Raw genomic sequence first — 11862 nt, forward strand, 5'->3', positions numbered from 1 at the left:
CTGCCCTGGGGGACCCAAGCGACAAGTTCCGGCTGTTGCATGCTGGCCTACTTCCATTTCACAAAGGTTAAGCCATTCTGATTTGCCACTGTTTTCCATCTGGCGCAATCCTCGTGCTTCTGTGAAAACAACACTGTACTGCCCCTTTGGGGGATTTGAATCTGCCTATTCAGCTGGGTACTTTTCAGGTCCGACTCAAATGCTTGTCTGGCCAATGCGCGCAATACCCTTCCATCACATGCATTACGTTCTCATAAAAGTCACACCGCCATTGTTAACGTTGCCTCCCACTTATGCTTGCTCGAATTCCACTGCAAAGCTTCCCAGATATTGAATAACACTCATTGCCATCGTAATATGGCCACTCTGTTTACTGAGGCCAGCCTTGGCTGGGCCATGGGAGCCCCTTGTCTCTGTCATCCACACTGACGAATTTTATTGGCTGCTGGTCTTCAATATGTAAATTTACAAAGTACAGGCATTTTTGTCATCTTTTGCCAACGCTATGGAAAGGAAAGGTTTTCTATGGGGTTGCGGGAAAGGTTTTCCTATGCAGAAATGGAGGGGCTTTTTGTTGCCTTTGGGACGATAGACGCTTTCCCACCCTAAGTGAGATGGGTGGCAGCTTCTTCCACCTGCCTGGGCTGCCCTTTGTGCTATTAAGACTATACTTTCAGGGATCATTTCTATAGTTCTTAACTGAGGAAATGTGTTCGAAAGTGTCTGGTCTTCGCTAACCACGAGGAAGAGTTGAAGTGTTCTCTTCTGAGCGTGAAGCAAGTGGACAGTGTTGCATTTATGCAGCTGCTGTCTGCTATTGATGACCGTTCCTCTCTCCCTTTCAGGAGGGTTGGAGGAAGGGAACACAAACTGAGTGGTTAGCTGCTTATTATTCTGGTGAAAAATAGAGACAGCTCCCCTGTTCTTAGGGTTGCTTGGTGTCTGTGCTGTCGATTATGTGGGTTCTGATTTGTTAGCTGTGCAAATCTCCACATGGACCAAACACCTTGCGTCGCCCCGGTAAACACAATTGCCGTGGGCCCTTTTGTGCGCTGCCCTGGGGGACCCAAGCGACAAGTTCCGGCTGTTGCATGCTGGCCTACTTCCATTTCACAAAGGTTAAGCCATTCTGATTTGCCACTGTTTCATCTGGCGCAATCCTCGTGCTTCTGTGAAAACAACACTGTACTGCCTTTGAATCTGCCTATTCAGCTGGGTACTTTTCAGGTCCGACTCAAATGCTTGTCTGGCCAATGCGCGCAATACCCTTCCATCACATGCATTACGTTCTCATAAAAGTCACACCGCCATTGTTCACGTTGCCTCCCACTTATGCTTGCTCGAATTCCACTGCAAAGCTTCCCAGATATTGAATAACACTCATTGCCATCGTAATATGGCCACTCTGTTTACTGAGGCCAGCCTTGGCTGGGCCATGGGAGCCCCTTGTCTCTGTCATCCACACTGACGAATTTTATTGGCTGCTGGTCTTCAATATGTAAATTTACAAAGTACAGGCATTTTTGTCATCTTTTGCCAACGCTATGGATAGGAAATGTTTTCTATGGTGTTGCGGGAAAGGTTTTCCTATGCAGAAATGGAGGGGCTTTTTGTTGCCTTTGGGACGATAGACGCTTTCACACCCTAAGTGAGATGGGTGGCAGCTTCTTCCACCTGCCTGGGCTGCCCTTTGTGCTATTAAGACTATACTTTCAGGGATCATTTCTATAGTGCTTAACTGAGGAAATGTGTTCGAAAGTGTCTGGTCTTCGCTAACCACGAGGAAGAGTTGAAGTGTTCTCTTCTGAGCGTGAAGCAAGTGGACAGTGTTGCATTTATGCAGCTGCTGTCTGCTATTGATGACCGTTCCTCTCTCCCTTTCAGGAGGGTTGGAGGAAGGGAACACAAACTGAGTGGTTAGCTGCTTATTATTCTGGTGAAAAATAGAGACAGCTCCCCTGTTCTTAGGGTTGCTTGGTGTCTGTGCTGTCGATTATGTGGGTTCTGATTTGTTAGCTGTGCAAATCTCCACATGGACCAAACACCTTGCGTCGCCCCGGTAAACACAATTGGCCATGGGCCCTTTTGTGCGCTGCCCTGGGGGACCCAAGCGACAAGTTCCGGCTGTTGCATGCTGGCCTACTTCCATTTCACAAAGGTTAAGCCATTCTGATTTGCCACTGTTTTCCATCTGGCGCAATCCTCGTGCTTCTGTGAAAACAACACTGTACTGCCTTTGAATCTGCCTATTCAGCTGGGTACTTTTCAGGTCCGACTCAAATGCTTGTCTGGCCAATGCGCGCAATACCCTTCCATCACATGCATTACGTTCTCATAAAAGTCACACCGCCATTGTTCACGTTGCCTCCCACTTATGCTTGCTCGAATTCCACTGCAAAGCTTCCCAGATATTGAATAACACTCATTGCCATCGTAATATGGCCACTCTGTTTACTGAGGCCAGCCTTGGCTGGGCCATGGGAGCCCCTTGTCTCTGTCATCCACACTGACGAATTTTATTGGCTGCTGGTCTTCAATATGTAAATTTACAAAGTACAGGCATTTTTGTCATCTTTTGCCAACGCTATGGATAGGAAATGTTTTCTATGGTGTTGCGGGAAAGGTTTTCCTATGCAGAAATGGAGGGGCTTTTTGTTGCATTTGGGACGATAGACGCTTTCCCACCCTAAGTGAGATGGGTGGCAGCTTCTTCCACCTGCCTGGGCTGCCCTTTGTGCTATTAAGACTATACTTTCAGGGATCATTTCTATAGTTCTTAACTGAGGAAATGTGTTCGAAAGTGTCTGGTCTTCGCTAACCACGAGGAAGAGTTGAAGTGTTCTCTTCTGAGCGTGAAGCAAGTGGACAGTGTTGCATTTATGCAGCTGCTGTCTGCTATTGATGACCGTTCCTCTCTCCCTTTCAGGAGGGTTGGAGGAAGGGAACACAAACTGAGTGGTTAGCTGCTTATTATTCTGGTGAAAAATAGAGACAGCTCCCCTGTTCTTAGGGTTGCTTGGTGTCTGTGCTGTCGATTATGTGGGTTCTGATTTGTTAGCTGTGCAAATCTCCACATGGACCAAACACCTTGCGTCGCCCCGGTAAACACAATTGCCGTGGGCCCTTTTGTGCGCTGCCCTGGGGGACCCAAGCGACAAGTTCCGGCTGTTGCATGCTGGCCTACTTCCATTTCACAAAGGTTAAGCCATTCTGATTTGCCACTGTTTTTCATCTGGCGCAATCCTTGTGCTTCTGTGAAAACAACACTGTACTGCCTTTGAATCTGCCTATTCAGCTGGGTACTTTTCAGGTCCGACTCAAATGCTTGTCTGGCCAATGCGCGCAATACCCTTCCATCACATGCATTACGTTCTCATAAAAGTCACACCGCCATTGTTCACGTTGCCTCCCACTTATGCTTGCTCGAATTCCACTGCAAAGCTTCCCAGATATTGAATAACACTCATTGCCATCGTAATATGGCCACTCTGTTTACTGAGGCCAGCCTTGGCTGGGCCATGGGAGCCCCTTGTCTCTGTCATCCACACTGACGAATTTTATTGGCTGCTGGTCTTCAATATGTAAATTTACAAAGTACAGGCATTTTTGTCATCTTTTGCCAACGCTATGGATAGGAAATGTTTTCTATGGTGTTGCGGGAAAGGTTTTCCTATGCAGAAATGGAGGGGCTTTTTGTTGCCTTTGGGACGATAGACGCTTTCCCACCCTAAGTGAGATGGGTGGCAGCTTCTTCCACCTGCCTGGGCTGCCCTTTGTGCTATTAAGACTATACTTTCAGGGATCATTTCTATAGTTCTTAACTGAGGAAATGTGTTCGAAAGTGGCTAACCACGAGGAAGAGTTGAAGTGTTCTCTTCTGAGCGTGAAGCAAGTGGACAGTGTTGCATTTATGCAGCTGCTGTCTGCTATTGATGACCGTTCCTCTCTCCCTTTCAGGAGGGTTGGAGGAAGGGAACACAAACTGAGTGGTTAGCTGCTTATTATTCTGGTGAAAAATAGAGACAGCTCCCCTGTTCTTAGGGTTGCTTGGTGTCTGTGCTGTCGATTATGTGGGTTCTGATTTGTTAGCTGTGCAAATCTCCACATGGACCAAACACCTTGCGTCGCCCCGGTAAACACAATTGCCGTGGGCCCTTTTGTGCGCTGCCCTGGGGGACCCAAGCGACAAGTTCCGGCTGTTGCATGCTGGCCTACTTCCATTTCACAAAGGTTAAGCCATTCTGATTTGCCACTGTTTTTCATCTGGCGCAATCCTCGTGCTTCTGTGAAAACAACACTGTACTGCCTTTGAATCTGCCTATTCAGCTGGGTACTTTTCAGGTCCGACTCAAATGCTTGTCTGGCCAATGCGCGCAATACCCTTCCATCACATGCATTACGTTCTCATAAAAGTCACACCGCCATTGTTCACGTTGCCTCCCACTTATGCTTGCTCGAATTCCACTGCAAAGCTTCCCAGATATTGAATAACACTCATTGCCATCGTAATATGGCCACTCTGTTTACTGAGGCCAGCCTTGGCTGGGCCATGGGAGCCCCTTGTCTCTGTCATCCACACTGACGAATTTTATTGGCTGCTGGTCTTCAATATGTAAATTTACAAAGTACAGGCATTTTTGTCATCTTTTGCCAACGCTATGGATAGGAAATGTTTTCTATGGTGTTGCGGGAAAGGTTTTCCTATGCAGAAATGGAGGGGCTTTTTGTTGCCTTTGGGACGATAGACGCTTTCACACCCTAAGTGAGATGGGTGGCAGCTTCTTCCACCTGCCTGGGCTGCCCTTTGTGCTATTAAGACTATACTTTCAGGGATCATTTCTATAGTGCTTAACTGAGGAAATGTGTTCGAAAGTGTCTGGTCTTCGCTAACCACGAGGAAGAGTTGAAGTGTTCTCTTCTGAGCGTGAAGCAAGTGGACAGTGTTGCATTTATGCAGCTGCTGTCTGCTATTGATGACCGTTCCTCTCTCCCTTTCAGGAGGGTTGGAGGAAGGGAACACAAACTGAGTGGTTAGCTGCTTATTATTCTGGTGAAAAATAGAGACAGCTCCCCTGTTCTTAGGGTTGCTTGGTGTCTGTGCTGTCGATTATGTGGGTTCTGATTTGTTAGCTGTGCAAATCTCCACATGGACCAAACACCTTGCGTCGCCCCGGTAAACACAATTGGCCATGGGCCCTTTTGTGCGCTGCCCTGGGGGACCCAAGCGACAAGTTCCGGCTGTTGCATGCTGGCCTACTTCCATTTCACAAAGGTTAAGCCATTCTGATTTGCCACTGTTTTCCATCTGGCGCAATCCTCGTGCTTCTGTGAAAACAACACTGTACTGCCTTTGAATCTGCCTATTCAGCTGGGTACTTTTCAGGTCCGACTCAAATGCTTGTCTGGCCAATGCGCGCAATACCCTTCCATCACATGCATTACGTTCTCATAAAAGTCACACCGCCATTGTTCACGTTGCCTCCCACTTATGCTTGCTCGAATTCCACTGCAAAGCTTCCCAGATATTGAATAACACTCATTGCCATCGTAATATGGCCACTCTGTTTACTGAGGCCAGCCTTGGCTGGGCCATGGGAGCCCCTTGTCTCTGTCATCCACACTGACGAATTTTATTGGCTGCTGGTCTTCAATATGTAAATTTACAAAGTACAGGCATTTTTGTCATCTTTTGCCAACGCTATGGATAGGAAATGTTTTCTATGGTGTTGCGGGAAAGGTTTTCCTATGCAGAAATGGAGGGGCTTTTTGTTGCATTTGGGACGATAGACGCTTTCCCACCCTAAGTGAGATGGGTGGCAGCTTCTTCCACCTGCCTGGGCTGCCCTTTGTGCTATTAAGACTATACTTTCAGGGATCATTTCTATAGTTCTTAACTGAGGAAATGTGTTCGAAAGTGTCTGGTCTTCGCTAACCACGAGGAAGAGTTGAAGTGTTCTCTTCTGAGCGTGAAGCAAGTGGACAGTGTTGCATTTATGCAGCTGCTGTCTGCTATTGATGACCGTTCCTCTCTCCCTTTCAGGAGGGTTGGAGGAAGGGAACACAAACTGAGTGGTTAGCTGCTTATTATTCTGGTGAAAAATAGAGACAGCTCCCCTGTTCTTAGGGTTGCTTGGTGTCTGTGCTGTCGATTATGTGGGTTCTGATTTGTTAGCTGTGCAAATCTCCACATGGACCAAACACCTTGCGTCGCCCCGGTAAACACAATTGCCGTGGGCCCTTTTGTGCGCTGCCCTGGGGGACCCAAGCGACAAGTTCCGGCTGTTGCATGCTGGCCTACTTCCATTTCACAAAGGTTAAGCCATTCTGATTTGCCACTGTTTTTCATCTGGCGCAATCCTCGTGCTTCTGTGAAAACAACACTGTACTGCCTTTGAATCTGCCTATTCAGCTGGGTACTTTTCAGGTCCGACTCAAATGCTTGTCTGGCCAATGCGCGCAATACCCTTCCATCACATGCATTACGTTCTCATAAAAGTCACACCGCCATTGTTCACGTTGCCTCCCACTTATGCTTGCTCGAATTCCACTGCAAAGCTTCCCAGATATTGAATAACACTCATTGCCATCGTAATATGGCCACTCTGTTTACTGAGGCCAGCCTTGGCTGGGCCATGGGAGCCCCTTGTCTCTGTCATCCACACTGACGAATTTTATTGGCTGCTGGTCTTCAATATGTAAATTTACAAAGTACAGGCATTTTTGTCATCTTTTGCCAACGCTATGGATAGGAAATGTTTTCTATGGTGTTGCGGGAAAGGTTTTCCTATGCAGAAATGGAGGGGCTTTTTGTTGCCTTTGGGACGATAGACGCTTTCCCACCCTAAGTGAGATGGGTGGCAGCTTCTTCCACCTGCCTGGGCTGCCCTTTGTGTTATTAAGACTATACTTTCAGGGATCATTTCTATAGTTCTTAACTGAGGAAATGTGTTCGAAAGTGTCTGGTCTTCGCTAACCACGAGGAAGAGTTGAAGTGTTCTCTTCTGAGCGTGAAGCAAGTGGACAGTGTTGCATTTATGCAGCTGCTGTCTGCTATTGATGACCGTTCCTCTCTCCCTTTCAGGAGGGTTGGAGGAAGGGAACACAAACTGAGTGGTTAGCTGCTTATTATTCTGGTGAAAAATAGAGACAGCTCCCCTGTTCTTAGGGTTGCTTGGTGTCTGTGCTGTCGATTATGTGGGTTCTGATTTGTTAGCTGTGCAAATCTCCACATGGACCAAACACCTTGCGTCGCCCCGGTAAACACAATTGGCCGTGGGCCCTTTTGTGCGCTGCCCTGGGGGACCCAAGCGACAAGTTCCGGCTGTTGCATGCTGGCCTACTTCCATTTCACAAAGGTTAAGCCATTCTGATTTGCCACTGTTTTCCATCTGGCGCAATCCTCGTGCTTCTGTGAAAACAACACTGTACTGCCCTTTTGGGGGATTTGAATCTGCCTATTCAGCTGGGTACTTTTCAGGTCCGACTCAAATGCTTGTCTGGCCAATGCGCGCAATACCCTTCCATCACATGCATTACGTTCTCATAAAAGTCACACCGCCATTGTTCACGTTGCCTCCCACTTATGCTTGCTCGAATTCCACTGCAAAGCTTCCCAGATATTGAATAACACTCATTGCCATCGTAATATGGCCACTCTGTTTACTGAGGCCAGCCTTGGCTGGGCCATGGGAGCCCCTTGTCTCTGTCATCCACACTGACGAATTTTATTGGCTGCTGGTCTTCAATATGTAAATTTACAAAGTACAGGCATTTTTGTCATCTTTTGCCAACGCTATGGATAGGAAATGTTTTCTATGGTGTTGCGGGAAAGGTTTTCCTATGCAGAAATGGAGGGGCTTTTTGTTGCATTTGGGACGATAGACGCTTTCCCACCCTAAGTGAGATGGGTGGCAGCTTCTTCCACCTGCCTGGGCTGCCCTTTGTGCTATTAAGACTATACTTTCAGGGATCATTTCTATAGTTCTTAACTGAGGAAATGTGTTCGAAAGTGTCTGGTCTTCGCTAACCACGAGGAAGAGTTGAAGTGTTCTCTTCTGAGCGTGAAGCAAGTGGACAGTGTTGCATTTATGCAGCTGCTGTCTGCTATTGATGACCGTTCCTCTCTCCCTTTCAGGAGGGTTGGAGGAAGGGAACACAAACTGAGTGGTTAGCTGCTTATTATTCTGGTGAAAAATAGAGACAGCTCCCCTGTTCTTAGGGTTGCTTGGTGTCTGTGCTGTCGATTATGTGGGTTCTGATTTGTTAGCTGTGCAAATCTCCACATGGACCAAACACCTTGCGTCGCCCCGGTAAACACAATTGCCGTGGGCCCTTTTGTGCGCTGCCCTGGGGGACCCAAGCGACAAGTTCCGGCTGTTGCATGCTGGCCTACTTCCATTTCACAAAGGTTAAGCCATTCTGATTTGCCACTGTTTTTCATCTGGCGCAATCCTTGTGCTTCTGTGAAAACAACACTGTACTGCCTTTGAATCTGCCTATTCAGCTGGGTACTTTTCAGGTCCGACTCAAATGCTTGTCTGGCCAATGCGCGCAATACCCTTCCATCACATGCATTACGTTCTCATAAAAGTCACACCGCCATTGTTCACGTTGCCTCCCACTTATGCTTGCTCGAATTCCACTGCAAAGCTTCCCAGATATTGAATAACACTCATTGCCATCGTAATATGGCCACTCTGTTTACTGAGGCCAGCCTTGGCTGGGCCATGGGAGCCCCTTGTCTCTGTCATCCACACTGACGAATTTTATTGGCTGCTGGTCTTCAATATGTAAATTTACAAAGTACAGGCATTTTTGTCATCTTTTGCCAACGCTATGGATAGGAAATGTTTTCTATGGTGTTGCGGGAAAGGTTTTCCTATGCAGAAATGGAGGGGCTTTTTGTTGCCTTTGGGACGATAGACGCTTTCCCACCCTAAGTGAGATGGGTGGCAGCTTCTTCCACCTGCCTGGGCTGCCCTTTGTGCTATTAAGACTATACTTTCAGGGATCATTTCTATAGTTCTTAACTGAGGAAATGTGTTCGAAAGTGGCTAACCACGAGGAAGAGTTGAAGTGTTCTCTTCTGAGCGTGAAGCAAGTGGACAGTGTTGCATTTATGCAGCTGCTGTCTGCTATTGATGACCGTTCCTCTCTCCCTTTCAGGAGGGTTGGAGGAAGGGAACACAAACTGAGTGGTTAGCTGCTTATTATTCTGGTGAAAAATAGAGACAGCTCCCCTGTTCTTAGGGTTGCTTGGTGTCTGTGCTGTCGATTATGTGGGTTCTGATTTGTTAGCTGTGCAAATCTCCACATGGACCAAACACCTTGCGTCGCCCCGGTAAACACAATTGCCGTGGGCCCTTTTGTGCGCTGCCCTGGGGGACCCAAGCGACAAGTTCCGGCTGTTGCATGCTGGCCTACTTCCATTTCACAAAGGTTAAGCCATTCTGATTTGCCACTGTTTTTCATCTGGCGCAATCCTCGTGCTTCTGTGAAAACAACACTGTACTGCCTTTGAATCTGCCTATTCAGCTGGGTACTTTTCAGGTCCGACTCAAATGCTTGTCTGGCCAATGCGCGCAATACCCTTCCATCACATGCATTACGTTCTCATAAAAGTCACACCGCCATTGTTCACGTTGCCTCCCACTTATGCTTGCTCGAATTCCACTGCAAAGCTTCCCAGATATTGAATAACACTCATTGCCATCGTAATATGGCCACTCTGTTTACTGAGGCCAGCCTTGGCTGGGCCATGGGAGCCCCTTGTCTCTGTCATCCACACTGACGAATTTTATTGGCTGCTGGTCTTCAATATGTAAATTTACAAAGTACAGGCATTTTTGTCATCTTTTGCCAACGCTATGGATAGGAAATGTTTTCTATGGTGTTGCGGGAAAGGTTTTCCTATGCAGAAATGGAGGGGCTTTTTGTTGCCTTTGGGACGATAGACGCTTTCACACCCTAAGTGAGATGGGTGGCAGCTTCTTCCACCTGCCTGGGCTGCCCTTTGTGCTATTAAGACTATACTTTCAGGGATCATTTCTATAGTGCTTAACTGAGGAAATGTGTTCGAAAGTGTCTGGTCTTCGCTAACCACGAGGAAGAGTTGAAGTGTTCTCTTCTGAGCGTGAAGCAAGTGGACAGTGTTGCATTTATGCAGCTGCTGTCTGCTATTGATGACCGTTCCTCTCTCCCTTTCAGGAGGGTTGGAGGAAGGGAACACAAACTGAGTGGTTAGCTGCTTATTATTCTGGTGAAAAATAGAGACAGCTCCCCTGTTCTTAGGGTTGCTTGGTGTCTGTGCTGTCGATTATGTGGGTTCTGATTTGTTAGCTGTGCAAATCTCCACATGGACCAAACACCTTGCGTCGCCCCGGTAAACACAATTGGCCATGGGCCCTTTTGTGCGCTGCCCTGGGGGACCCAAGCGACAAGTTCCGGCTGTTGCATGCTGGCCTACTTCCATTTCACAAAGGTTAAGCCATTCTGATTTGCCACTGTTTTCCATCTGGCGCAATCCTCGTGCTTCTGTGAAAACAACACTGTACTGCCTTTGAATCTGCCTATTCAGCTGGGTACTTTTCAGGTCCGACTCAAATGCTTGTCTGGCCAATGCGCGCAATACCCTTCCATCACATGCATTACGTTCTCATAAAAGTCACACCGCCATTGTTCACGTTGCCTCCCACTTATGCTTGCTCGAATTCCACTGCAAAGCTTCCCAGATATTGAATAACACTCATTGCCATCGTAATATGGCCACTCTGTTTACTGAGGCCAGCCTTGGCTGGGCCATGGGAGCCCCTTGTCTCTGTCATCCACACTGACGAATTTTATTGGCTGCTGGTCTTCAATATGTAAATTTACAAAGTACAGGCATTTTTGTCATCTTTTGCCAACGCTATGGATAGGAAATGTTTTCTATGGTGTTGCGGGAAAGGTTTTCCTATGCAGAAATGGAGGGGCTTTTTGTTGCATTTGGGACGATAGACGCTTTCCCACCCTAAGTGAGATGGGTGGCAGCTTCTTCCACCTGCCTGGGCTGCCCTTTGTGCTATTAAGACTATACTTTCAGGGATCATTTCTATAGTTCTTAACTGAGGAAATGTGTTCGAAAGTGTCTGGTCTTCGCTAACCACGAGGAAGAGTTGAAGTGTTCTCTTCTGAGCGTGAAGCAAGTGGACAGTGTTGCATTTATGCAGCTGCTGTCTGCTATTGATGACCGTTCCTCTCTCCCTTTCAGGAGGGTTGGAGGAAGGGAACACAAACTGAGTGGTTAGCTGCTTATTATTCTGGTGAAAAATAGAGACAGCTCCCCTGTTCTTAGGGTTGCTTGGTGTCTGTGCTGTCGATTATGTGGGTTCTGATTTGTTAGCTGTGCAAATCTCCACATGGACCAAACACCTTGCGTCGCCCCGGTAAACACAATTGCCGTGGGCCCTTTTGTGCGCTGCCCTGGGGGACCCAAGCGACAAGTTCCGGCTGTTGCATGCTGGCCTACTTCCATTTCACAAAGGTTAAGCCATTCTGATTTGCCACTGTTTTTCATCTGGCGCAATCCTCGTGCTTCTGTGAAAACAACACTGTACTGCCTTTGAATCTGCCTATTCAGCTGGGTACTTTTCAGGTCCGACTCAAATGCTTGTCTGGCCAATGCGCGCAATACCCTTCCATCACATGCATTACGTTCTCATAAAAGTCACACCGCCATTGTTCACGTTGCCTCCCACTTATGCTTGCTCGAATTCCACTGCAAAGCTTCCCAGATATTGAATAACACTCATTGCCATCGTAATATGGCCACTCTGTTTACTGAGGCCAGCCTTGGCTGGGCCATGGGAGCCCCTTGTCTCTGTC

The 11862-nt window shown here is 47.5% G+C and overlaps 11 non-coding genes across 11 annotated transcripts; all 11 read left to right on the forward strand.

Moving 5' to 3' along the window:
* The first annotated feature begins 661 nt into the window (after positions 1–661).
* LOC138491013 (small nucleolar RNA U3) lies at positions 662–879 on the forward strand. The gene has a single exon (XR_011275891.1). It is a non-coding gene; the product is annotated as a small nucleolar RNA U3 (small nucleolar RNA).
* An 821-nt stretch (positions 880–1700) lies between these two features.
* LOC138490199 (small nucleolar RNA U3) lies at positions 1701–1918 on the forward strand. Its single transcript, XR_011275251.1, has one exon. It is a non-coding gene; the product is annotated as a small nucleolar RNA U3 (small nucleolar RNA).
* Positions 1919–2742: 824 nt separating this feature from the next.
* Positions 2743–2960, forward strand: LOC138491014 (small nucleolar RNA U3). The gene has a single exon (XR_011275892.1). It is a non-coding gene; the product is annotated as a small nucleolar RNA U3 (small nucleolar RNA).
* An 823-nt stretch (positions 2961–3783) lies between these two features.
* On the forward strand, positions 3784–3991 carry LOC138490420 (small nucleolar RNA U3). Its single transcript, XR_011275450.1, has one exon. It is a non-coding gene; the product is annotated as a small nucleolar RNA U3 (small nucleolar RNA).
* An 823-nt stretch (positions 3992–4814) lies between these two features.
* Positions 4815–5032, forward strand: LOC138490200 (small nucleolar RNA U3). Its single transcript, XR_011275252.1, has one exon. It is a non-coding gene; the product is annotated as a small nucleolar RNA U3 (small nucleolar RNA).
* An 824-nt stretch (positions 5033–5856) lies between these two features.
* On the forward strand, positions 5857–6074 carry LOC138491015 (small nucleolar RNA U3). Its single transcript, XR_011275893.1, has one exon. It is a non-coding gene; the product is annotated as a small nucleolar RNA U3 (small nucleolar RNA).
* Positions 6075–6897: 823 nt separating this feature from the next.
* Positions 6898–7115, forward strand: LOC138491016 (small nucleolar RNA U3). Its single transcript, XR_011275894.1, has one exon. It is a non-coding gene; the product is annotated as a small nucleolar RNA U3 (small nucleolar RNA).
* An 835-nt stretch (positions 7116–7950) lies between these two features.
* Positions 7951–8168, forward strand: LOC138491018 (small nucleolar RNA U3). Its single transcript, XR_011275896.1, has one exon. It is a non-coding gene; the product is annotated as a small nucleolar RNA U3 (small nucleolar RNA).
* Positions 8169–8991: 823 nt separating this feature from the next.
* LOC138490421 (small nucleolar RNA U3) lies at positions 8992–9199 on the forward strand. The gene has a single exon (XR_011275451.1). It is a non-coding gene; the product is annotated as a small nucleolar RNA U3 (small nucleolar RNA).
* Positions 9200–10022: 823 nt separating this feature from the next.
* Positions 10023–10240, forward strand: LOC138490201 (small nucleolar RNA U3). Its single transcript, XR_011275253.1, has one exon. It is a non-coding gene; the product is annotated as a small nucleolar RNA U3 (small nucleolar RNA).
* An 824-nt stretch (positions 10241–11064) lies between these two features.
* LOC138491019 (small nucleolar RNA U3) lies at positions 11065–11282 on the forward strand. Its single transcript, XR_011275897.1, has one exon. It is a non-coding gene; the product is annotated as a small nucleolar RNA U3 (small nucleolar RNA).
* The last annotated feature ends 580 nt before the right edge of the window (positions 11283–11862 follow it).

The sequence above is a fragment of the Ambystoma mexicanum genome, chromosome 9 (genome assembly GCF_040938575.1).
Source record: "Ambystoma mexicanum isolate Mex_15411 chromosome 9, UKY_AmexF1_1, whole genome shotgun sequence".
NCBI lineage: Eukaryota > Metazoa > Chordata > Amphibia > Caudata > Ambystomatidae > Ambystoma > Ambystoma mexicanum.